This window comes from Sapajus apella, unplaced genomic scaffold (assembly GCF_009761245.1).
Source record: "Sapajus apella isolate SASKATOON/1434 unplaced genomic scaffold, GSC_monkey_1.0 scaffold16, whole genome shotgun sequence".
Taxonomy (NCBI): domain Eukaryota; kingdom Metazoa; phylum Chordata; class Mammalia; order Primates; family Cebidae; genus Sapajus; species Sapajus apella.
In genome coordinates, this window is record NW_022436956.1 from 26,464,147 (window position 1) to 26,492,099 (window position 27,953).

The window sequence follows — 27,953 nt, forward strand, 5'->3', positions numbered from 1 at the left end:
AGCCTCTCAAGTAGCTGGAATTACAGGCATGCGTCACCACGCCCAGCTAATTTTGTATTTTTAGTAGAAATGGGGTTTCTCTATGTTGGTCAGGCTGGTCTCAAACTCCCAGCCTCAGGTGATCCACCCACCTCAGCCTCCCAAAGTGCTGGGATTACAGGTGTGAGCCACCACACCCAGCATCTAGTTTTATCTTTTAAAGAATGTTATATAAATGGAAGCACAGAATACATAACCTTTTGAGAATAGTTTCTTTAACTCAGTAAAATGAGCGTCACACGGGTTGTTGTATGTATAAATAATTCATTCTGGCCAGGCAAGGTCGCTCACACCTGTAATCCCAGCACTTCAAGGAGGCTGAGGTGGAAAGATCACTTGAAGTTTTGCCATGTTGACCAGATTGAGACCAGCCTGGGCAACATGGCGAAACTCTGTCTCTACTAAAAATACAAAAATTAGCCAAGCATGGTGGTGCGCATCTGTAATCCCAGCTACTTGGGAGGCTGAGGCAGGAGAATCGCTTCAGCCCACAAGGTGGAGGTTGCAGTGAACCAACATAGTGCCACTGCCCTCCAGTCTGGGCAACAGAGTGAGACTTCATCTCAAAATAAATAAATGAACAAATAAATAAATAATTTATTTCATTATATTGCTGAGTAGTATTTAGTATTTCATTATAGGAATGCACTACAGTTCATTTATCCATTCACCCACTGAAGAGCATTTGTATTGTTTACACATTTTGATGATATTGGATAATACTGCTATAAACGTCCATATGCAGGCTTTTGTGTGAACATGATTTTTATTAGTAGTGGAATTCCTGGATTATATTCTTGAATTTATAAAAAACTGCCAAACTGTTTTCCCCGCAGCTGTACCATTCTGCATTCCTACCAACAGTATATAAGAGTTCCAATCTCTGTCTTTGTCGTTTAGGCTGCTAGAACAAGATACCTTAGACTGGGAAATTCATAAACAACAGGAATCTATTACTCATTGTTTTAGACCCCGGAAGTCCAAGATCAAGGCACCAGTAGATTCTGTGCTTGGCGAAGTCCCCTTCCTCATAGAGGGTGTCTTCTCTGTGTCCTCATACGGTAGAAGGGGTGAAAAGGCTTCCTCTCAAGCCTCTTATAGAAGTGCACTGATCCATTCATGAGGGAGGAGCCCTCTTGACCTAATCACCCCCTGAAGGCCCATCCCTTACTACCATCACCTTGACGGGTAGGGCTCAACATATGAATTTTGTGGGGACACATACGTTCAGACAAGAGCATAGTAGTTCTTCAGTCTTGCCAGCATTTGGTATTTTCAATATTTTTTATTTTAACCATTCTAATAGGTTTGTAGGGGTATCTCATCAGGTTTCAATTTGCATTTCCCTATTGACTAATAATGGTAAACATCTTTTTATGCTTTTTATACTTACTTGCCTTCCATATATTGTCTTTGAAGCATCTGTTAACAGTTTTTAATTGGGTTATTTATTTTCTGATTGGTTAATTTTGATAAGTCTTTATATATTCTAGATACAAATGTCCTATTGAACATCAGGTTTGCAAACATTTTCTTCCCAGCTGTAGCTTGTCTTAACGCTCCTACAGCGTCTTTGTAGAGTAAAAGTTTTCCAGTTTGACAAAATCCAACATATCAAACTTTTTTCTTTTATGAATCATGCTTTTAGTAGCATTCTAAGAATACTCTGCCTCAGCCCAGATTGCAAACATTTTCTCCTGTGATTTCTTTTTAAAGTGTTATAGTCTTATGTCTTACATTGATGCATTTGGAAATAAATTTTATGTAAAATGTGAAGCTATGATGAGATTTATTTTATTTTTGCATATTAATGCCCAATTATCCCAACACCATTGTTGAAAGACTATCCTTCATTAAACTGCCTTTGCACCTTTGTAAAAAATCTGCTGTAATTTTGGAGTCCATTTCTGGACTCTGCTCTTTTCCATCGATCAATATGTCTTTTTCTTCACAAATACTACGGTATCTTGATTACTGTGGCTTTATAGTATAGTAGGTCTTAACATCAAGTAGCCTGCTTTCTCCGTTGTCTTTTTTTTTTTTTTTTTTTTTTTTTGCATTTTTAGAAGAGACAAGGTTTTGCCATGTTGGCCAAGGTAGTCTCAAACTACTGACCTCAGGTGATCTGCCCATCTTTGCCTCCCAAGGTGCTGGGATTACAGGCGTGAGCCACTGTGCCCAGCCAGATGAATTATTTATAAATACAACAACCTGTGTCACTCTCAAAGGTGTTTTACTGAGTTAAAGAAGCCATTCGATTTTATTTTTTGTTTTTAAAACTTTGTGTTTATTGTTCCTTTGCTTTTCCATGTAAAGTTTTAAATTTCAGTTTAAAATTCTTCATTGCTGGCCGGGCGCGGTGGCTCAAGCCTGTAATCCCAGCACTTTGGGAGGCCGAGGCGGGTGGATCACGAAGTCAAGAGATCGAGACCATCCTGGTCAACATGGTGAAACCCTGTCTCTACTAAAAATACAAAAAGTTAGCTGGGCATGGTGGCACGTTCCTGTAATCCTAGCTACTCAGGAGGTTGAGGCAGGAGAATTGCCTGAGCCCAGGAGGCGGAGGTTGCGGTGAGCCGAGATCGCGCCATTGCACTCCAGCCTGGGTAACAAGAGCGAAACTCCGTCTCAAAAAAAAAAAAAATTCTTCATTGCTAGTGTACAAAAACACAATTGATATTTGGTATTGATCTTCTATCCTACCACTTAAACTTACTTATTGGCTCTAGGATGTTCTTTTTTTGTGGGGGGAAATTTTTTGGGTGATTTTCTACATAGTCATGTCATCTGTAAATGGAGATGGTTTTATTTCTTCCTTTTCAATATGTATGCCTTTTATTTCTTTTTCTTGCCTGATGGTGGAGTGTTGAGATTGTACTTCCTTGCTTTGTTGCTGACCACTCAGTCTTTCACTATGAACTATCATGTTAGCTGTAATTTTCTTGTCGATGACTTTTTCTTTTTTATTATTTTTTGTTAATTTTTTTTTTTTTTTTTAATAGAGACAGGATTTTGCTATGTTGGCCAGACTGGTCTCGAACTCCTGGGCTCAAGTGATCCGCCCTCCTCGGCCTCCCAAAGTGCTGGGATTACAGGCATGAGCCCCCATGCCCAGCCTGTAGATGACTCTTATCTGGTTCTATTTCTTGCTTGCTGAGAGTTTTTATTATGAAGTTTATTAAATGCTTTTTGTGCATCAATTTGTATGACCATGTGGCTTTTTCTCCTATAGACTATTGATATACTTAGTAACAATAATTGATTTTAGAATATCAAACCAGCCTTACTGTTGTGGGTTGAACTGTCCTTCAAAAAAATAAAAAATTAAGTGTCTATGCTAGACACTTAATCCCCAATACTAGGGAATGTGATCTAACTTAGAATCACAGAGATAATTAAGTTAAAATGAGGTGGTTAGGATGGGCCCTATCCTACTATGAATGATGTCCTTATACAAAGTGGAAAATTTGGACGCAAAGACGGACAAGCATGCAGGGAGAATGCTTTGTGCAGACTGGAGTTATGCTGCCGCAAGGCAAGGAACTATCAGAAGCTAGGAGAGAGGCCTGGGACAGACCCTTCCTTAGTGCCTCCAGAGGAAGCATGGCCCTGCCAGCAGCTTCATCTCTGGCTTCATATGTCTCACAGTTCTGGGAGCTGTGGGACATTTCTGTTGTTCAAGTCGCTCAATGCGTGGTACTTTATTATGGTAGCCCTAGCAAAGAAATTCACTTATATTCTCAAGAAAATCCCACTTGATCGTCATGTACTATTCTTTTTATATAATTTCACTACATTTGCTAATATTGAGGGTTTTAAAAAAGTCTGGGTTCATGACAGATACTGTTATATCGTTTTCTGGTTTGATATTCTTTTTTTTTTCCTTTGAGTCAGGGTCTCATTCTATCACCCAGGCTGGAGTGCAGTGGCGTGATCTCAGCCCACTACAACCTCAGCCTTCCAGGCTTGATCAAACCTCCCACCCCAGCCTCCCTAGTAGCTCGGACTACCGGCTCATGCCACCACGCCCACCTAACTTTTTTGTATTTTTAGTGGAGACAGGGTTTCACCATGTTTGCTAGGCTGGTCTTGAACTCTTGGATTCAAACACTCTACCTGCCTCAGCCTCCCAAAGTGCTAGGATTACAGCCATGAGCCACCACGCCCAGCCTGTATGCTATTTTTGTGTGGTTTTGGTGTCAGTAATTTTAGCCTTGTAAAATGACTTAGGAAGTATTTTCTTCTATTTTCTGGAAGAGATTATATAGACTTGGCATTGCTTCTTCCTGAAATGTTTGGTAAAATGAAACAATGAAACCACCTGGAACTGGAAGTTTCTTTTTTGAGAGGTTTTTAACTACGAATTCAATTTATTTGATAGATACAGAGCTTTTTCCGCTATTTCATCTTGAGTGAGTTTGACAGTTTGTATTTTCTAGAAATGAATCTATTCTAAGTTGTCAAATTTATATGCATAATGTTATTTATAATATTCATTTATCTTTTTTTTTTTTTGAGATGGAGTCTTGCTGTGTTGCCCAGGCTGGAGTGCAGTGGCATGATGTTGGCTCACCACAACCTCCGCTTCCTGGGTTCAAGCGATTCTTCTGCTTTAGCCTACCTAGTAGCTGGGACTACAGGCAAGCACCACCATGCCTGGCTAATTTTTGTATTTTTAGTAGAGAAGGAGTTTCACTATGTTGGCCAGGCGATGTCGAACTCCTGACCACATGGTCCACCCGCCTCGGCCTCCCGTAGTACCGGGATTACAGGCATGAGCCACCACACCCAGCCCATTTATTATACTTTTAATGTTTGAAGATTATATAGGAATAGCCCCTCTTTCATTCCTGATATTGATAATTTGTGTTCTTTCCCTATTTTTCTTTTTTAGTCGTGATAAAGATTTATCAAATTTATTGATCTTTTCCAAGGACCTGCTTTTTGTCTTACTTCAATTTTTCTTTATTATTTTTTCCATTTCAATTTAATTAATTTCTGCTCTGATATTTACTATTGCCTGCTTTATGTTTATTTTGCTATTTTTTTCTCATTTCTTAAGGTGAAAACTTAGATTATTGACTGAAGACCTTTCTTCTTTTCCAGTATAAACATTTTTTGGTATTTACATTATTTTCATTTTAATTAACAAATAATAATTGTACATATTCATGAAGTACATGGTGATCTTTCATTATGTATAATACATGCTGATTAGATGAGGGTAATTAGCACATCCATAATCTCAAACATTTATCATTTATTTGTGTTGGGAGCATTCAATATCCTCTCTTTTAGCTATTTGAAAATGTCCACACACACACACACACACACACACACACACACACACACACACATATTTTTTTGAGATAGAGTCTCACTCTGTTGCCCAGGCTGGTGTGCAGTGGTGTAATCTGGGCTCACTGCAACCTCCACCTCCTGGATTTTAATATTAAATATTAATATTGATTCTATTAATATCTTAATAGAATTTAAATATTCTATTTTAATTTGTATTGTAATTTTTACTATCTAAACTTCCCTCTTTCTTTTGTGGTTATGCTAGGGATACATACATAGTTCTTCATAGTCTACTTAGAATCACTGTTTTACCCTTCAAGTGAAACGTGGAAGACTTACCACCACGTAAGTCACTTTCCCTCTCTGCTTTATATTGTAGTTGTTTTGTATATTAGAACTACATACAGTGAAAAATCTCATCAAATAATGTTACAATCTTTGCTTTTAATATTTTACAGAACTCAAGAAGAGAGCAGTCTATTATATTTACTCAGTTTTACCATTTCTGTTGCTCTTTCTCCATTCCAGATGATCCAAGTTTCCTTCTGGTATAATTCCGCTTCCTTCTAAAGAACTTCCTTTAGCAATTATTTTATAGCAAGTCTGCTGGCAATAAAGTCTCTATTTTCCTTTATCTGACAATGTCTTTTCTTCATCTTCATTCCTGAATAATATTTTCACTGAATACAGAATCTAGGGTTGATGGCTTTTTTCTTTTAGCACGTATGGCATTGCTTTCATGAGTTCCTCACCTGCACAATTTTCCCAGTGCTTTCTGGTTCCCTGGAGCTCCCCCTTTCAGTCATCTGTCCTCTACTGGAAGGACATAAAGAGAGAAAAAAAAAACCCAAAAGATGTTTGCCACATCCCATGGGTCCACAGCTCCTCTAATCGGAAGATAAGATTCCCTTCCCTGAGAGTTTTAGTGTGTATGGGTCCCGGCTACCACTGCTGTTGCTGCCAGAAAACCCTTTTCCCTACTCCTCAAGCCTGAACTAAAGGGCTTCTCCTGGAACTCTCTCCATTTGCACCAATGCTCCCTTCTGGGTTTTGCACTACCCTGAGTCCATACCAGGGTATAGTGGAGGAGAGGAAAAAAGTAAATTCACAGCAGCTTCAGCAGTATTTTGTATTCTTTCACAATTTGCCTACTACTATTTACTTATCAGATATCTGTTCTGTGCCTTGTGACCAGTTTCTATGGCTACATTCGCTAGGAGAGACAGGGTGGAAGTGCTTACTCTATGTTACCTGGAAGCAGAACTCCCCATATTTACTTTTTTCTTTTTCACTTCCAAACTCATTATACAAGGCCAACATTACCCTCATACCAAAACCAGACAAAGACACAATAAAAAAAGAAGATTACAAGCCAATATAACTAATAAATACCAATGCAAAAATACTAGCAAACTGAATTAAACAACACATTAAAATGATCATTCAATGTGATCAGGTGGGATTCATCCCTGGGATGCAAGGATGGTACAACATATGCAAATTAATAAACATGATACATCACACTAGTAGAATCAAGAGCATAAACCATATGATCATTTCAATAGATGACAAAAAAGCATTCATTAAAATTCAACATCCCTTCAAGATTAAAAAAAAAAAAAACCCTCTCAACAAACTGCATATAGAAGGAGCATACCTCAAAACAATAAAGGCAATACAGGACAGACCCACACTGAGCATCATACTGAGTGGGGGAAAACAGAAATCCTTTTCTCCAAGATCTGGAACAAGACAAGGATGCCCCTTTCACTACTTTTAGTTCAACAGAATACTGGAAGTCCTAGCTTGAGCAATTAAACAGGAGAAAGAAATAAAGGGCATCCAAACTGGACAGAAATAAATCATAGTTCTTGTTTTCAGACAATATGATCTTATATTAAAAAAAAAAAAAAACCTAAAGACTTTGCCAAAAAACTGTTAGAACTGATCAACAAATTCAGTAAAGTTATAGGATTAATAACCAGAATATGTAAGGAATTTAAGCAACTCAATAGCAAAAAATAATATCATCATCATCAAATTTTAAAACGAACAAAATATCTGAATAGACACTTCTTCAAACAATACATACAAATGGCCAATGGGTATATGAAAAAATACTAAACATCACTAATCATCAGGGAAATGTACATCAAAACCACAGTGAAATATCATTCACCCAAGCTAAAATAGCTATTATCAAAAACACAGAAAATAACAGATGGTGATGAGAATGTAAATTAGTACAGCCACTATGGATAACAGTATGGAGGTTCCTCAAGAAACTACAAATAGCACTACCATATGATCCAGCAATCCTATTGCTAGGTACATATTCAAAAGAAAGGAAATCAGTGTATCAAAGATACCTCTGCACTTCCATGTTTATTGCAGCACTATTCACAATAGTCAAGATACGGCTCAACCTAGGTTTCCATGAATGGATGAATGGATGAGGAAAATGTAGTGTATATATGCACAACAGAATATTATTCAGCTATAGAAAAGGAATTAAATCCTATACTTTGCAACAACATAGATGGAACCGGAAGACATTACGTTAAGTGAAATAAGCCTAGTATAGAAATACAAATATCATATATTCTCACTCATATGTGGGAGCTAAAAGAATTAGTCATGTGGGATTGAATAGAAGGATGATTACAAGAGACTGGGAAAGGTAGTGGGAAAGGGAGAATGAAGAAAAGTTGGATAGTAGGCACAAAAATACCGTTAGAAAGAATAATATCTAGTGTTTGGTAGCATAATTGGGAAGCTAGAGTTAATTTATTGTACACTTCAAAATAGCTAGAAGTAAAGATTTGGAATGTTTCCAACACAAAGAAATGATAAATGCTTGAGGTGATGGATATTTTACTTACTCATATTTGATCATTATATATTGTATTCCTATATTAAGTATCATGCGTATCCCGTGAATATATACAACTATTATATATTCATAAAAATTAGAAACAAATTCAAAAAAGAATGAAAAATAAACAAAATTGTATTGAAGTTAAATTCATATAACATAAAACTATCCACTTTAAAGTTAACAATTCATTGGCATTTCGTACATTCACAATGTTGTACAATCACCCCCTCTATCTAGTGCCAAAACATTTTCGTCACCCCAAAATACAACCCATTAAACAGTTACTCTTCATTCCCACCTCCCCTCAACTGCTAGCAATCATGGATTTACCTATTCTGGATATTTCATATAAATGGAATTATAGAATGTATAACTTTTGTCTGCCTTCTTTTACTTAGTATAATGTTTTGGACTTTCATCTACCTTATAACATTTATCAATACTTTATTCCTTTTTTTTGGACTAAATAATAGTCTATTGTATGCATATGCCACAATTTATCTATTCATCCATTGATAGACATTTGAATTGTTTCCATATTTTGGCTATTTCGAATAATGCTGCTATGAACAATTGTCTGGCAAGTATTTGTTTGGGTACCTGTTCTCAGTTCTTCGGGGTATATGCCTAGGAATGGAATTACTGGAACATATGGTAATTCTATGTTTAACTTATGAGGAAATGTCAAACTGTTTCCCCCATATCTTTTTTTTTTTTTTTTTGAGACGGAGTCTTACTTTGTCACCCAGGCCGGAGTGCAATGATGTGATCTCGGCTCACTGCAATCTCCACCTCCCTGGTTCAAGCAATTCTGTCTCAGCCTCCCAAGTAGCTGGAACTACAGGCATGTGCCACCACACCAGGCTAATTTTTGTATTTTTAGTAGAGATGGGGTTTCACCATGTTGGTCAGGCTGGTCTCAAACTCCTGACCTCAAGTGATCCGCTTGCCTCAGCCTCCCAAAGTGCCGGGATTGCAGGCGTGAGCCACCACACCTGGCCTTTCCCCACATTATTTTTAACACAGTTGTGGTCTTATGTATTTGTGTTACTTATGAAGATCATAACATACAAATAACCCCTTCATATTAAAGATTCAGAGTCAACATTAATTTTGTGGTTGCACACTACTGCACATATTCTATGATTTAGTTAATCATGCCGATATTTTAGCCTCTTTGATGTTTTCTTATTCTATCTGTTCCTTGTTGCTATGTTAAGTAACACTGGCAAGCCTTTATGCTTACATTCTTAATTCAATTTTAATTATCTCAAGGGTAAATTCCAAAAAGTAGAACCATTCATTTAAATAACAAAAATGTTTTCTAAGTTCCTGTTACATGTTACCAAACTGCTTTCCAAAAATGTTCTACAACATTGCACCTTCACCGGCAGCGTGGGAAGGCCTTTGTTTTAACATATCCTTTCTATCCCTGAACGGCAGTATTACTTTTTAAAAATCTTTACCAGCTTTGCAGGAAAAAAAATTATGCTTCATTTAATTTCTAATGCTGTGATTATAATGACCTTAAAGTGTTTCATATGTTTACTATTCACATTTCTTGATATGTGAATTGTCTATTCATATTGCTGCCCATTTGTAAATCAACATCTGTATACAGAATGCTTCTGATCACAAATAACAGAAAATCTAACCATGACTTGAACAAATTAGGGGTTCATTTTTCTGACATAACAAGACATCTGGAAGTAGGCAACTGCTAGCTGGTTTAGTGGTTTAAGGATGGGCTGGGCGTGATGGCTTATGCCTGTAATCCCAGCACTTTGGGAGGCTGAGGCAGGCGGATCACCTGAGGTTGGGAGTTCGAGACCAACCTGACCAACATGGAGAAACCCAGTCTCTGCTAAAAATACGAAAAATTAGCCAGGTGTTGTAGCACATGCCTATAATCCCAGCTACTCGGGAGGCTGAGGCAGGAGAACTGCTTGAACCCAGGAGGTGGAGGTTGGGGTGAGCTGAAATTGAGCCATTGCACGCTCCAGCCTGCACAACAAGAGTGAAACTCCATATCAAAAAAAAGGATGTCAGGATGGTGCCTTTGTAACGCAAAATGGCTGCAGCTGCTCCAGACATCACATTCATATTTGAGGCAGAAAGAAAGAGGAAAGAGTGGAAACAATGGCTTCTTTGGGGTATATATCCAAGAAGAGTCGTTTTTATGATAGAAGTAAAGGCCTTCTCTGATGCCTTCAAGGACATTTCTACTTTATATATCCTTGATTGGAACCATGTCATGTGGCCATCCTTAGCTGCAAGGTAATTAGAAAAGCAAGAAATACTAGACTTCAACCAATCATGATCCACCCCCTGAGCCTGAATACTCTCGTGTTGACAAAAACATCAGAAAGGAGGGAAGTTGAGGGAAATGCATTCTAGAAGGCAGTCAACCGTTTAACATGGTTCGGTGTGGTTTTTGTCTTACTGATTTATACATTTCACTAGACATTAAAGAAATTGACTTTTGTCCTATGTATTTCCCAGGTTTCAATTTGCATGTAACTTCTCTTTATCTGAAAATAGATTTTTTTCTCAGTTTTATGTAGCCAAAATATACCTCCTTTTAAATTTCCTTTTTCTTTTTCTTTTTGAGATGGTCTTGCTCTGTCACCCAGGCTGCAGTGCAGTAGTACAGTGACAGTTCATTGTAACCTCTAACTCCTAGACTCAAGTGACCTCCCGCCTCAGCCTCCTGAGTAGCTAGGACTATGGACGTGCACCACCACACCCAGCTAATTTTTTAAAAATCTTGGCCAGGTGCGATGGCTCACACCTGTAATCTCAGCATTTTGGGAGGCCAAGGTGGGTGGATCACCTGAGGTCAGGAGTTCAAGACCAGCCTGGCCATCATGGTGAAACCCCATCTTAATAAAAAAATAAAAATAAATAAAATCTTTTAGTAGAGACAAGGTCTCACTATGTTGCCTACATTGGTCTCAAAACCCTGGCCTCAAGTGATTCTCCTGCCTCGCCTTTTGTTTTTAAGATGAGATAACTCTTCTCACATGGAGATTAGAGTAATATTTACTTCTAGTTTTATTTTTTTTAATGTAACTTTTTAATTACATGTATTTTATACTACATACATTTTAATTACAAAATATCACCTAACATATATTTTGTTTATAAGGTAGGATTACATAAATTTATTTTTTTCAAAGAGTTAGCAAATTGTCAATAGAACCATTGATTTCCATCTCCTTCTGACGCCCTTGATAATTCCCTTTAGGGAAAAGACTGGAGCTAGCAAATAAATAATAACCACAAAGAGTTGATGAGACAAAATGCTATAGCACCAGCTTTCATAAGATCTAAGAAGGAAATCATAGGGTAAAACACAGCTTTCACACAGAGAAGTGTGATTGTTGTTACCCTATATCACGTACGTAGTTAATGTAGTGCAGTGAATTGGCTTCACAGAGATAAAAAGAAGCAGAGAAACCAATCAGGGGACAGTGAGTAAACCTTGTGTGAAGTACTTTTCCGCCTTAAAATTGCTTGGCAGGATCAAAGGGTTCTTCTGCCCCGGGAGCTATTTAGTCAGGCAACTGGAAGAATCACTTCTCACTTTTAGTTGTTTTGGTTTTCTCTCACTACGGATTATGCATAAACACAAATGCTGTTGTGCCCACGAGCTGACGCGAGCCTGGCCTTGTGAACTGGCTTCTTTGAACCCCACGATAGTTGTTCACATTGGCTCAACTTGAGCGGTGATGTTCAATGCCTATTTTAAACACTGCTGTCATGCATTTTATGTACGGTTCCCTTCTTCTCTTTCAGACGTCAAAAAGGTGTATCAAAATGACTTTGGGGATTGTGTGTATTGAGGAGAGATCTCAGTTGCTGGCTGAATTACTACATTTGCACTCGCGCTTACACTTGGAAGCTCCTCTTCAGCATTACCAGGGGCCAAGTGAGAGCTCTGTGTGCTCAAAGCTGTCCCCTAAGTAGTGGGTATTAAGGGCTTCCCTCCTCAGAGTAGAGAAAGCTCTGGCAGGGGATGTCTGACAATGGCCCTCTCCATGCGGAGTCTATCAGGGAGGGTCTGCCAACCTCCTCACTCTCTGGTCTGTTTCCCAGTGCTTCTTCCTCCTTAAGGACATCAGTTTCTCCCCCATTCTCAGCAACCCCCCTCTTCGCCCCACCAAAACTCATTCTTATTTGTAGTTTATATTATAGCACTGGCTCCATAGTAGGTAACTGCAAAGGCCAATAAATTAGGTCATGTCTATCTACGGCTGTGTAATTGCTTTGCCTCTGCCATCCAGGCAAGTCTTTAAAAGGTTTATGAGTAACACGCTCCCTCCAGGGTAGCTGTCTCCACCTTCAAAGCCACACCAGGCCTCACCCTCAGCCAACTCTACCAGCTCTTTGTACATCCACTTCTACTGAGCTCAGGCTCCACCTTCTTCCTTAGACTTGCTTTCATTTCCCCCATGTGTCAACTTATAACACCTTGCCCTGGGCCTTCCAGAGCCTTAAGGAGAGTTCAGAGTCACAGAACAATACATAAATGTAAATACAAAAATGTAAATGTAAATATTTCGTTAAAAACAACTTGCACGTGTCTAAAGCCCTCACGAATATTGTAGATGCCACAATTTCCAAACAGTGCTCCAAAACAATCATGATAGTTTTATCAGCAAATCGATAACACTTTTCCAGGCCAGGAGCAGTGGCTCATGCCACAGGTCAAGGTAGGAGGATCACTTGAAGCCAGGAGTTCAAGCCCAGCCTGAACAATGTAGTGAGACCCCACCATCTCTACAGAAGAATTTAAAAATTAGCCAGGTATGGTGGCATATGCCTGTAGTCCCAACAATCTGAGAGGCTGAGGTGGGAGAACTGCTTGAGCAGAGGAGTTTGAAATCGCAGTGAGCTGACCATGCCACTGCACTGCAGCCTGGGCAACAGAGTGAGACCTTGTCTCTAAAGAATAAAAAAACAGGCTGGCCACAGTGGCTCACACCTGTAATCCCAGCACTTTGGGAGGCTGAGGCAGAAAAATCACTTAAGGTCAGGAATTTGAGACCAGCCTGGCCAACACAGTAAAACCACATCTCTACTAAAAATACAAAAATTAGCCAGGCCTGGTGGCATGTGCCTGTGATCCCAGCTACTGAGGAGGCTGAGACAGGAGAATTGCTTGAACCCAGGAGGCAGAGGTTGCAGTGAGCCAAGATCGTGCCACTGCACTCCAGCCTGGGCAACAGAGTGAGACTCCATCTCGAAAACATAAAAATAAAAAATGCTATTCTCTTCTCAGCTTAACTGAGCTTAATCTCTGGGGTGTTGCCCTCACAGGTGGCAGCCTCCTGAAGCTGGAGGATTCCACACCTCCAGGGGCCTGGGTCATTTCAGGAGGCAGGCCAGGCTCTGGTTACTCTCTTGGCTCCGATCTACTTTCCTTCCTGGGAGGCAGACAGTCATCTGGAGTTTTTGATTGTACGTCAACCATCAGCATTAAGCACTGGGAGTAGCACTGCAACGTTGCCTATTTTTCTTGGAGCTGCCAGATTTGATCAGCCCCTCCATTTGCAACATTGAGGTAGTTGTCTTTGGAACCTGTCACTGTCCCAAAACCAGAGGTCTAGGGACCTCCATCTTCCTCTCTAAAGTGAGAGCCCCATAGATTTTTCTTCCATAACATGATTCAATAACACCTCTGTTCAATAACATTCATTTATTTAGCAGATATATTTGAGATTCTACTGTGAACCTGGTAGCGGAGATATATAACTGTTCTCTATAACCTTTCAATGCCATGAAGGAGGCTGATTTAAAAACAGTACATACAGGTTGGGTACGGTGGCTCACGTCTATAATCCCAGCACTTTGGGAGGGCGTGGTGAGCAGATCACAAGGTCAGGAGTTCAAGACCAGCCTAGCCAACATGGTGAAACTCCTGTCTCTACCAAAAATACAAAAATTAGCTGGGCATGGTCATGCATACCTGTAATCGCACCTACTCAGGAGGCTGAGGCAGGAGAATCACTTGAACCTGGGAGGCAGAGGTTGCAGTGAGCCTAGATCACACCTCTGCACTCCAGCTGTGTTACAGAGCGAGACTGTCTCCAGTAAATAAATAAATAAATAAATAAATAAAAACAGTGCATTCACTATAACATGACAAATAAGATTAGTCACACAGAGGGCCGCAGAAGTCATTTAGCCGTCCTCCAGATGACTGGCTGAAGGAGGTGATGCCTGAACTGTGTCTTGAAGGAGGTGAGAGGTGAATAAAGGTGACGTGAACAGCAAATGGAGTGAACAACATTAGGCCATAAAGACGTGAAAGCCTACAGGCAGTTGCAGACACCATCAGCAGTGGATATCCCCACAATGCAACATGAGAGGCAGCCACAGGCAAGAGAGTGAGCTAGAGGTGAGCAGTGGACTTGTGTGTTGAGCCGAGGCCTCTGAGCTTGACAAAACTGGCGGGGAGGAGAAGCCGCTGAAATGTTTAGAGCCACTGAATGACAAGGTCAAATTAGGTGGATGGCTCTGGGTGGTGAGTGAAGCCTGGATCAGAAGAGAATTGTGTTTAGGGGCCCTGCTGGGGAAGAAGAGATGGCAAGCGATTTAAGAAATATTTGGAAAGTCGAATTAGCAGGACTTGGTGGCTGACTGGCCGCAGAAGGAAGGAGAAAGGAGAGTTCGTATGAACTGAGGTTTCTGGCTTTTGACCTACTGTTTACCCTGAAACCGGTGGGTCCAAGTGGACTCTAATATTTTGTGATTCCAGGGTAAGATAATATATCTGAATACGAAAGGACATCAATTCTTCCATCAACTTTGAAATATTTAGAGGCACATCTCTTGCTGTACATTATCTCTCAGTGATTGAGGTCAAATTTTAGGCCTGGGACCAAGACTGGGGGTTGGGGAGAGGTATGGACAGATTTCAAAGCAGAATTCTGGCCAAGGGAGCATGGAACTTGTTCCCCAGCTCCAGATGGCCCAGTGAAGGACTTCTGGGGTTGAAGCTGAGAGCAGCCACCTGACAGTGGAGGAGGGAACCGATTGGCTCTCGGGAACCACCACACGGGCCAGCCACAGTGAGCAGCCTGCCAGGCAGCAGGTGCCCAGCGAACCAGAGGAAACCGTGCGTGCTGTCATTTCCTCCCCTGCAGCTTTGGACTTCAGTCAGGAGCTTTATCTCTCCTATTCTCAGCAAAAATAATTAAGGCCAACTGATTATTGAGACTCCCTCATCCCCACCCCCCAAAAAAGTAAGACATTTTATTTCAAGTAACTGCTTCTCCTCCATGAAGCAGTAACACCCTGGCTTTCACTGGCACCCTCCCCTTTGGTACGGGGTCAGCAGAAGGGTGTTTTGTCTTCAGCGAGTGGGAAACCCCTGTCTTCAGTGTTTTCTGCCCACCAGGATAGGGCACTGTGGATTTTGCTTTTGAAGCTTGTCCAGAGTCACTCAAGAGAGACAAAGCCGTCATTCTACCGTGTGCTACCCACCACCCACCAGGTAAGCTGCTATGCGCCAGGGTGAAGTCCCCAGAAGACTGTTTGGCCTTGATATTCCAGAATTTGCTTAAATATGTTGAATACACACCCCTGGATTCAAAACGGCAAGGCTAAGAATAGTATCTTCAGCAGGCACAAGGATAAAGGAAACACATACCTCTTTCCAGTTTATCATGATGTTTGCTTAAGTAAGTCCCATTCACATTTGGGGGATCAAGATTTCTGATGTTTCCATTTTTATTGGACAAATACTTGATGAATATTTGAAAGCCTAATCTTTGTATGGGCTATGCAATCTGCTATGGTAAATGTGAAGCGTAGGACCCAAAAAATGTATAATCTGTTTGTAGGACAGGACTTGAGAACTTAAACAAGAATATAAGGCTATGCGTGACTATGTACTTAATGGATGGCACAGACAGCAGTGAGGTAGGGTTTTGGAGAAGAGAAAGATGGATGAGAAATTATCGGGCAAAACTTCATAGAGGCTGGTCTTGAAGTGGCAGGTGATACGTGGGAGGTAGGTAAGGGAGAACAGCTCCCAATTCTGGCGTAATGCTTCCATTAAGCCAATTCCACATAACACAGTTACTGAGCTATAATCAGTAGTTGGAATATGTAAATCTTCAATTCAGAAAGACTGTTCATATCAGCATTGGAAACTGAAGTCCTAAAGAAGGCTGGTGTTTGTTTACCGTGAGTACCAGCAGGCTTGTCAGATTTCGTCCCGCCCGGCTTCCTTCTCTTCCCTTCTCCAGCAAATCTGTTCACCTTCGGTAACTTCTACTAAATGTTCACTAATTTTTAACAAGCTTGCCCATAAAAATGAAATTTAGTTAACTGTTTTTGTTTTAAAATTCTGTAAATGTTAAATAGAAGAGAGGCACGAAATCATTTCTGATAAAAATAGAAGTTAAATCTGTGTGAAAGGGTTTTGTGGCCCCTTTCTCCCTAGCTCTGGCTCTCGGTTGAATCGGTTACATTGAGGAGTGGTTAAACAGTGTGTTGGTTCTATCTGTGTTGAGTGACTGGCATAAGACCACAAAAGGAAATCTGCAGTTTCCCCTCCAACTCTCATTCTTTACATGAGAGCATAGGAAGCCTCCAGAAGACTTGCATGATCTTAGTATTGAGTCTTCTTCTATGTATCTATCAAGGAAATGAGAGCATTTCGGAGTGACTGGGATTATTCACTTATTTATTTTAGAGATGGGGTTTTGCCATATTGCCCAGGCCATTCTTGAGCTCCTGGGCTCAGGGAATCCTCCCACCTTGGACTCCCAAAGTGCTGGACTTATAGGCATGAGCCACCATACTTGGTCTGGAATTCTTATTTATAACCGAGTGACACAAGACTGTAATGAAACTATTAATAGATAATAATCAACCTCGAAATCAACCTCATGATTTGATCTGTTTCTCTTGATGCAAGGCCAGCAAATAAAAACTTTGTAGCCACTTAAAACAAACAAAACAAAAACAAAGCTTCCTTCACTCAGAAGGAAAGTCTGCAGATGAAAGCCTTCACCCATTTACTCCCCCCATCCTCCTTCATGCACACCTTACCTACTTTCCATGTTATTCACTCATTCGCTGCAGAATGAGCATCACTCGTGATGAACAATAATGGATTCAGACCCAGATGTAGTGGAATTTATTCCCCAGCAAATCTAGTTCTGACTGTCTTTTAAGGCCTGTCTTCATGAATGCTTTCCCAGCCCTTAGCTAAAATTAATCTTATCCTTCTTCATAATGCCAAAGCAAGAATCTTGATTTTCTATCAATATTATATTATCAATCATGTCCTGTGTTATATCATAGCTACTTTGTACATATCATTTTCCACCAACGGATCCTGAATTTCCTGGTGTCTTCACATTATCCTTACACATTTAAATGCTCATTGTGGTTGAACTGGATTTTTTTAACCCCACTCGAAAAGATGTTTTTCAACCCGTTAGCCAAGTGCCAGCAGAAGTTAGATCATGTGATAAGGAATATGTAGAAAGGGCATTGTAAACAAAAGAGAAACTTGGAAAATTGCCTAGAGAGCATGGCAAAGTTCTTGGAATGATTGGCACCCAGGGTTTAAATGACATAGTCATGGGAAACAAGTCCAGATAGGCAAGTGTGGGGCTGGTGATAAAGAACTGAGCATTACAGGTGAGGAAGATGAGACGCATAAATGTTATTTGATCAGCCCAAATAATAACGGGATTAGAACCCCTCACCTGATTATCCCCACCACCAGGCCCAGCACCCTCACGTAAGCTCGGACAGTGATTTTTGCTACCATGCCAGGCCGGGGCAATTGGCTGGGAAAAGATGGTGACAGACAGTGTCTATGACACTAATATCTGTGCGGTTGGACCACATTATTCCTCTCTTTGTTGTTATCATGCAACTTGAAGAAAGGCAAGAGCAATAGGAAGCAAACAATCAAGAAGCAGGTGTATTGAAGACCATTCAGCACTGAGCTGTGGCACACTGTAGTGGCCAATCCGAGTTCCCGGTTAGTGTGAGACAGACTGGGCTGTGAATTACACTCTGAAGCAAGTGCCAAGAGTTGCTAATTTTGCCATTTGCTTGGCTCTTTTCCTTGAATTTCATAGAAACAATATTTCAAATGGTACCTGGGCTAACATAATCAGCAAAGGTGTTGAGCAGATAAATTATCAAAAACTATAGGCCGAATGTGGCAGCTCACGCTTATGATCCCAGCACTTTGGGAGGCTTAGGTGGGCGGATCACCCGAGGTCAGGAGTTTGACACCAGCCTGGCCAACATGATAAAAACCTGTCTCTACTACCACAAAAATTAGCCGGGCGTAGTGGTGTGTGTCTGTGATCCCAGCTACTTGGGAGGCTGAAGCAGGAGACTAGCTTGAACCCAGGAGGCAGAGATTGCAGTGAGCCGACATCTTGCAACTGCACTCCAGCCTGGGTAAAATGGAGTGAGACTCCGTCAAAAAAAGAAACAAAAAAAAGAAGCTACACATATCCTGTATACATAATAAATAATGTTCAACCTCTCTAGTAATCAAAGAAATATGAAAAAAGAAAAAAAGGGTTTTGGCCTATCAGATTACAAAGATTAAAAAGAATAGACATAACTAATATTGGTAAGGGCATGGGGAAATGGACCCTCATACAAAAAAAAAATTTGATACAACCTTTCACCAGGGTAATTTGGCGTGATAGATTTCGTAAGTCATTAAAACATGTACATCCTTTGGCCTGGCAATTCCACATCAAGGAAATTGATTCTAAGGAATTAATTAGAGATGGGTGCAATACTAGTTTTGAACTGGGTTTATTTCAACATTATGACTGTAAAAAATTAGAAATAATTCCAGTGAGAAGTGAATAGGTACATATGTTACAGTACAGAGATACAGTGGTAGAATATTGATGTAGCGGAGCATTCTTTTGTGTGTGTGTGTGTGTGTGTGTGTGTGTGTGTGTGTGTGTGTGTGACGGAGTCTCACTCTGTCACCAGACTGGAGTGCAATAGTACAATCTCGGCTCACTGCAACCTCTGCCTCCTGGGTTCAAGCAATTCTTCTGCCTCAGCCTTCCAAATAGCTGGGATTACAGGCATGTGCCACCATGCCCAGCTAATTTTTAAATTTTTAGTAGAGACAGGATTTCACTATGTTGGCCAGGCTCGTCTTGAACTCCTGACCTCAGGTGATCTGCTCACCTCGGCCTCCCAAAGTGCTTGGGTTACAGGTATGAACCACTGTGCCCAGCCTAGCACAGCATTCTTAATATAATGCTAAGTGGGAAACAGGCTACACAACAGCATGCATAGGGTAAGAGCATTTTTTGAAAAGCTTGCATACATAACTGACATGTGGAGCAAGTAGAAATCATGGAATATAACCAGAAAGCATCCTACTACTATCCGTTTATTTATTTTTTTAGACAGAGTCTAGCTCTGTCACCCAGGCTGGAGTGTAGTGGCGTGATCTTAGCTCACTGCAACCTTTGCCTCCCGGGTTCAAGCGATTCTCCTGCCTCAGCCTCTCGAGTAGCTGGGACTACAGTTGCACACCACCATGCCCAGCTAATATTTTTGTATTTTTAGTAGAGACAGGGTTTCACCATGTTGACCAGGCTGGTCTCGAACTCCTGACCTCCAGTGATCTGTCCATCTCAGCCCCCCAAAGTTCTCGGATTACAGGCATGAGCCACTGTGTACGCTGTGTACGGCCATCTCCTACTATCCCTTTAAATGCTTCCTACAAGGTAGTTCCTTGACTTTTCTGCTCACTCACAGGTAATAAAAGTCTTTTGGTCACTTTAAGACACAAACACAGTCTCAATTCATTAATAATTAGAACATCTGTATCTAGATTAATCCCAGCTTTTTTCAGAGGAGCAGCCCCTCACACAGCCACTGCTTGCTGCAGAGCAACCGCCTGGGACAGTGAAGAGGATTTGATCCTTTTCCCTTTCCCCATCAAGCTCTGCCTCTCCACCCATTCAATGGTGGTTTTTTACTGTTCCAGGGTTGAAGCACAGGGTGGCTGGGAGGCAGGTTTGAGTCTGGATGGAAGGCACATGCAGAAAAGCTGTTGCTTGACTAGAATGGTTGTAAGGTGGCATCACACTCTCTGGCTGGGCAGATGTTTATATCTGCCTCTTCTCTTACGTGCTCATCTGGGGTTTGCAGAGATGGCTCGTGGCCCAGCACTGTTCCCCAGCAGCTCTTTCCATGCACATGATGTAGTCTCCCCTGCTCTGTGCTAGGAATCCAGGGATTCACCCTCAACCTCCTCCTACTCAGGTTTCTTCACCCCTGGAGCCAACTCCAGCAGACATGAACTAAGAGAACCCCATGCATGCCTCCTCAGCCTCTCCTGGGGCCCACATCTTCTCCACGGGACACACTCACACCATGGTTGCCTGAGAAACCCTGGAAATGAGGACTGAGTGACAACTGAGCTATGCACTTCATTCTGCAGTCAAAGCAACTGGCAGGCCCCAGTTCCTCCGACTCAGATTTCTCAGGCAGGAGGCAGATACCAGTCTACCTTTCCTTCAAACCACAGGGGACATAATTAAGCTCTTCCAGTAGTACTGGTTAAGCTACCTGGCTCTAGAGAAAGCCTCCTCATAAATCCTCCCTCTGTCTTCACTCTTCCAACTCAATTCAAGTAAGAGGACTTAAAACCCTAACTAGAGAGCCTTGGCTTTTGTTTATTTTCAAAAATCCCACAAAGCAAGTTCTCCTGATTCATTTTCTCACAAGTCCCCTGGATGTCATGAATCTCTTGCTTTCATACTTTGGCTAAAACCAAGACAGAGTCCTAGTCCTGTTATCACTGCTTTAAAACACACATGATGAACATCTGTATACACACAGCAGTATCTCTGACTGTGGGAATTATGAGTGTTTTTTTTTTTTAATTCAAGTTTTTGTTTTGTTTTGTTTTTTTAATAGAAGCAGGATCTCACCATGTCACCCAGGCTGGCCTTGAACTCTTGGGTTCACTTGATCCTCCTGCCTCGACCTCCTAAAGTGTTGGGATTGCAGGAGTGAGCCTCCGCGCCCAGCCTCTTCAAGTTTTTTCTTTAATTTCCAAGTCTTTTGCATTGAATGTAATTTTACTTTCTTTTTTTTTTTTTTTTTTTTTTTTAGAAACAGTCTTATTCTGTCACCCAGGCTGGAGTGTGCAGTGGTGCAATCGCAACTCACTTCAACCTCCACCTCACAGGTTCAAGCAATTCTCCCACCTAAGCCTCCCTAGTAGCTGGGACTATAGGTATATGCCACCATACCTAGCTAATTTTTGTATTTTTTTTGTTAGTACAGACCAGGTTTCTCCATGTTGGATAACCTGGTCTTAAACTCCTGACCTCAAGTGATCCATTTGCCTCAGCCTCCCAAAGTCCTGGGATTACAGGCATGAACCACCATGCCCAGCCTGATGTAATTTTACTTTCATCATTACCAAAAAAAAAAAAAAAAAAAATCAACACTGAAAAAATTGTATAATGGCAAAGCAAAGTCAGTTTTATTGATGTTTGCAATTTCCTGTCCCAATCAAAGCTGGAGAATTCCTCTGTGAACAAATTCCTACATGCTGCTATGATTGGATGTTTTTGTTATGTTCTTTCAGGTGACAAGGAACACGGAGCAGTTTCCTCAAGGGATGGGTGGCACTTTATTGTCAGGATCTTATGGGGAAGTCAGGAAACAGCCTCAGCCCTGCACAGCCAGTCCTCCGGAACTGGAATGTTGATCAGAGTGCTGCAGCATTCTGTTGCCCGGCAATCTACCAGGCTGGTAACCACAGGCTTGTGGCCTGGCTTCTCTGTTCTGCTTCTCCCTACTCACTTGCATTGCCAGGGCTGACTTTTTTCTTGCAAGTTTCCTCTCTGCCCCATCGCTTCTTCCTGTTCATGACCCTGGTGCCTCATGGCTTCTATTCATGGCACTGCTCTACAGCTTCTCACTGTGTGTCTCTCAACCATGTCTCTTTAGTTTGTCTTACTTGTCATCATGATTTTAAGACATGCCAAGAGGAAAGATCTTATTAAGTTGCTACTCAAACTCCAAAATAGAACAAATAGAATTTGCTGGGCAGCATTCTTACTCACGTTTAGCTTTTGGGTCAAGCATGAGACTCTGGTTCAGGTGATTAGGGCGATAATGCAAAAAATGTTGGATCCCATTAGGCAAAGCACAGGAACTACCCATGACCACGGTACTATGAGTAGGACAGACTCCCAACACCTCATGGGATGCCTGTACGCTAGAAAAGTGGTCCATGTCTTTCAGACAGATCTACCGCCAGGCTTAATGCATTACTTCCGTGGCTTGATCAGGTGCTGTTTTTGGGTGTTGGCAAAGAGAATAGAGATGCCAGAATGATTTAAAACAAAACAAAACAAAACAAGATGGAGGGAATCAGATCGATTTCTTTTTCTATGCCAATAACGTCAAAGGGATTCAGAGCTAAACAGATGATGACTTTTAAAAGCTAAGGTCATCGTTAATAAATAATAGGCTACCCCCATATGCATACACCCAATAAATAGCTCCTTTCTTCTATAAAGCGCACCCGGCACTACTGCTTCTTTGCATTGACATGTCTTCTCATTTTCGGGAAATAGGTTGACTATTTACAGACTGAGTTCAATTATGTTGCACCTGTTCTTGATGGACTGAAACATATTCATTTAAAGTACATAATGTCCTCCAATGTTAGTTATATTATCATTTATATCGTATAACAACACTTCTTTTAGGCCTTTTCTCCAAAGATTCATTGAGATTTCATGATAAATTATTTAATACATGATAGGGAATAATCACAAACTTGGATTATTATTGAGATTGAGAAAGAAGAATTTAGGTACTAGAATCTGAAAGTTAAAATGACAGTGAATAATAAGAACATATAACAATGACATTACCAGAAAAATATTTTTTACACAAAATCAAATTTCATAAATAAGTTACATAATTTGGCATAGACAGATACATTTGTACTGCTAGCAGTGCTTTATTTAATCTCCAAATACAGATTTTGTTATGGAATTATTCCAGGAGTATGTTTTGGTAAATACGCGTAACTACACCTACAGACAAAACTTAACAAGGTCTTCCGGATGAGATAATACCATATGGAAACAATATGTGTGTTTTGAATCACCGAGGCAGAATAATCACTCTCATGATAACATTTAGTGCAAGGATTCAAGAGGAAATATTCAAAGTTAAAGCCCTTTGGCATGTAATTCTGCAGTAATTTCTGATGAGGTGGAGTGGTTTGTCAGGTCAGTTGGTTTATCAGCAGATGGATAAAAAGGGTTTAAATGCCACACTGATCTTTGTAAGGCAGGTTTGTTTGCCAGAGAGGACTTGGAAAAGGCACCAACCATGCAGAGAAGGGTTATTTCAAGAGTTGACCCTTTAACTGATGTCAACATCAAGCTTCCTTTGACCCGGTGAGTGAATTCTGAAGTAGATATGGTTTGCAAGTCATGGACTTTCCAAACCTACACTATCCCTGATGGGAACCAAGAGCTGTAAATTCATGGTGGTAACATTTAGAAAACCTCCAGCATCTCCTCAGCTTTCTGCATCCTAACACAAAGACTGAGATCTATCCTTTCCTCAGGCTTGCATATTTGACCAGTGTGTGTGGGTGGGGTGGGAAGGAGGATTCTGGGAATCTCATATTGCAACATTAAATTCCTTAAAGTTAAAGCAAAGTCCAGAATGTGGGATTTGCGTTGGTTTCCTAACATCCTTAAAAGCGCATGATACCGAGGGTGAATTAAGTTGAATGCAATAAAAGTGGATTTTAATTACAGTATGAGAAGTGAAAGTATTGTCGTCACCTTTCTGCTTAGACACAGAAGCAATGCATCACTTTCCTTTAACTTTATGAAATAGCGTAGGCTGCTCTTTCTGCCTTCTTTTCCTGGCAAGACAGATTCCAAGAATAAGCATTAAATTGCCTGAATATGAGAAAAAAAAAAAACATGCTCTGCATTCTTATTAATGAAAATGGAGGAGAAATGCATATTCATATGTACCATTCTATCTTGTTACCTAACTCTACATAACTAGCAGTACAGAGGATGTGGTCAGAATTGAGGATGTAGCTGTCTTTGGAAAGAAGCCATGAATAATATAATGAACACATTAAGACATTGAGATCATACACTCGGTCTATGGATGAAAACCTGCCTTGCAGATGTGCTAGTATAACAGACTTATAAGACTTAATTATGTTGTATTCTGCAGCTCTGAGAAGCTTCCTTGCACTTTTAGAATCCTGACACTCAACTGGCATTAATCCTTGCCCTACACGTTTCAGTGGAAGATGTCTGAGCATCTGTATAAAGGAAAATAAGGGGGATGCAAAAGCTAAAAACTAGTTTTTCATTCTCTTGTATTCATTTGTTCGGTTATTCAACAAATATTTCTTCACTGCTTGCTGTGTGTTCAGGAAATCTGACACTTGACTCAGGGAGCTGACAATCTAGTGATGAGACAACCAGCATGCAAAAAAAGTGCAGAGACTAAACAGAAGAGGCTTACTCTAGGCATGGGTTGAATAAATCAGGCTCCTGGAAATAATCTGGAAATGACTGTTCTCACTCAACTAATATTATCATGCTGGTGGGGTGAGGGGGGTTTGAGCTAGGTAGAAGCTTAATTCTTTCACTCACCACTTAACAACCTCTGGCGATGCGTATAATATCTACGTCACTGGATTCCTGTGGTGATTAAATGAAATAATCTAGCTGGAAGAGCCCAGCACCATAGCTGTCACATAAAGCATGTTTACCAGTGAGTTCTAGGCTCGCTTTCTGCCTCAGGAAACAATATATGTTTACAGTGAGGAGGTTCCCATCACCTTCACCAGCAGCATGGAGGTACCAGAAATGATACCAAATATTGCCTTCATTTTCCATAAAGTTATTGTCAGTTGCAATCTGGAATCATGTGTGTTTTCCTAGTCGTTTCATTTTAATCATGTGATGCATCCAGACAGGAGCATCAGAAAATTCAAAGGAAGTGAAAGAAAGGACTGTAGACACAAGAGAACAATATATCAGACTGGGACTTCTGAGGCTCAAATACAGAGAGACCCAAGGGAGACAGAGTTGGAAACTATGGGATCTGAGCTAAACATGGATTTATTGACCACATTCTTAAATAGTGGGGCATACCCTCTGCAACCTTAGCAAAAGTGTGCTTAGAATCACAAAAAAAGTGGGAAGTCTAGTGCAGTGGTGTGTGCCCGTAGTCCTAGCTATTCGGGAGGCTAAGGCACGAGAATAGCTTGAGCTTGGGGGTTCAAGGCCAGCCAGGTCAACATAGTGAGACCTGTCTCTAAAAAAATAAAGTTTAAAAAGCAGGGGCTGGGCACAGTGGCCCACACCTGTAATTCTAGTACTTTGGAAGTCTGAGGCAGGTGGATCACTTAAGATCAGGAGTTGAAGACCAGCCTGGACAACACAGTGAAACCCCATCTCTACAAAAAAATACAAAAATTAGCCAGATGTGGTGGTAGGCACCCGTAATCCCAGCTACTCAGGAGGCTGAGGCAGGAGAATTGCTTGGGCCTGGGAGGCGGAGGTTGGTGTGAGCCAAGATTATGCCACTGCACCCCAACCTAGATGATAGAGGTGCCTGCCACCACACTTGGCTAATATTTTGTATTTTTAGTGGAGACAGGGTTTTGCCATGTTGGCCAGGCAGGTCTTGAACTCCTGATCGCAAGTGATCCATTCTCCTCAGCCTCCCAAAGTGCTGGGATTATAGGCATGAGCCACTGTGCCTGGCCCTGGTTTAGTTTTCTTAATCTCATTAATTTTCTTTTGAAATTAGCTTCTTCACTCATTTACTTTCTTATTGATTATATCTCTTGTACCCTATTAAAATATAATCTAAGATCATGAGGACCTTGCCTGTCTTGTTTTCTTGAAAGATGTCTGACATAGGGTAGAGACTCGGCCCTTGGTGAACAAGTGAATGAATCTGAGTTTGGGAAATTCTCTTTTCTCTGGACCTGCATTTCTCCAACCATAAAATTAGGAGGCCGAACCAGAGGCTATCAAGGATGCTTTCCCACTTTTTATTTTTTTTACTTTTTTGAGACAGAAAAGTAAAAAAAAAATAAAAAGTGGGAAAGCATTTCTTGGCTCAATCCATGCTATACTGGGGCGGCTGAGACACAAGAACTGCCTGAACCCAGAATGTGGAGGTTGCAGTGAGCCGAGATCATGCTATTGCACTCCAGCCTGCGTGACAGAGCCAGACTCCAAAAAATGAAAGACAGAGAGGGAAGGAAGGAAGGAAGGAAGGAAGGAAGGAAGAAAGAAAAGAAAAAAAAGAAAGAAAGAAGAAAGAAAGAAAGAAAGAAAGAAAGAAAGAAGGAAGGAAGGAAGGAAGGAAGGAAGGAAGGAAGGAAAGAGAAAGAAAGAAAAGAATTAAACCAAGTAATCTGATAGAAAGCAACTGAATATGGGAGAAAGAATAATCTATTTTGAAGGGGTGGGGGGCCTCTCTAAAGATGTGACATTTTATCTAAGGCCTAAATGACACAAAGTCATAGCCATGTGACAAAATAGGGAAGAGCATTTCAGGTGGCAGGAACAAGTCTGAAGCCCAATGGGAGCCAGCTTGGCTTGTTTGAGGGAAAAAAGGAAGCCAAATGCTGAGTGGAGAGGAAAGAGGTGTAATTAAAAGTGGTAGAAAAGGTAAAAGGTCAGACACTATGTAGCCTTGAAGACCACAGAGATTGACATTGTATTTACATATGATGAGAAGCTACTGGAGGGATTTAAGCATGCATGGCATGACACATCTTACATTTACAAAAAATCATGTTCAATAAAATTGATGGGGGCCAGGCCTGATGGCTCACACCTGTAATCTCAGCGCTCTGGGAGACCGAAGTGGGCGGATCACCTGAGGTTGGGAGTTTGAGACAAGCCTAACCAACATGGAGAAACCCCATTTCTATTAAAAATACAAAATTAGCTGGGCCTGGTAACACATGCCTGAAATCCCAGCTACTCGGGAGGCTGAGGCAAATTACTTGAACCTGGGAGGCAGAGGTTGCAGTAAGCTGAGATGGTGCCATTGCACTCCAGCCTAGGCAACAAGAACGAAACTCTGTCTCAGAAAAAAAAGGGGGTAGAAAAGGCAGAAGGTCAGACACTATGTAGCCTTGAAGACCACAGAGTTTGGCAATGTATTCTAAGCATGATGAGAAGCTACCAGAAGGATTTAAGTAGGGGGTGACATGATATATCTTACATTTACAAAAAATTATGTTCAATGAAATTGATGGGGGCCAGGCCTGATGGCTCACGCCTGTAGTCCTAACACTTTGGGAGGCCAAGGTGAGCAGATCACTTGAGGCCAGGAGTTCGAGACCAGCCTGACCAACTTGGCAAAACCCTATCTCTACTAAAAATACAAAATTAGCTGGGCATGGTGCCACATGTCTGTAATCCCAGCTACTTGGGAGGAGGCTGAGGCAGGAGAATTGCTTGAACCTGTGAGGCAGAGGTTGCAGTGAACCAAGATCACGCCATGCCACTCTAGCCTAGGTGACAGAGCAAGACTCCATCTAAAAACAAACACAACCAAAATAAATCATAAACCATAAAATTGGTGAGATGCCACTGTTTTGTACTGATCTCCTCCCGCACTAGAGCCCAGTAGATCAAACCAAAATGGAATCACTCTAAGTGCT

General features: G+C 41.0%; 1 protein-coding gene across 5 annotated transcripts in view; it reads left to right on the forward strand.

The window, feature by feature from the left end:
* Positions 1-27,953, forward strand: part of EXPH5 (exophilin 5) — an 82,443-nt gene that overhangs the window by 7,889 nt on the left and 46,601 nt on the right. For 2 of the 5 annotated variants that reach the window (XM_032285666.1, XM_032285664.1), the window contains exon 1: positions 14,324-15,719. The exons of the other annotated variants lie outside the window; for them this stretch is intronic. The gene's annotated coding sequence lies outside the window, so the exon portion shown is untranslated. Of the gene's footprint in view, positions 1-14,323; positions 15,720-27,953 lie in introns of those variants that run through there. 5 annotated transcript variants of the gene reach the window in all.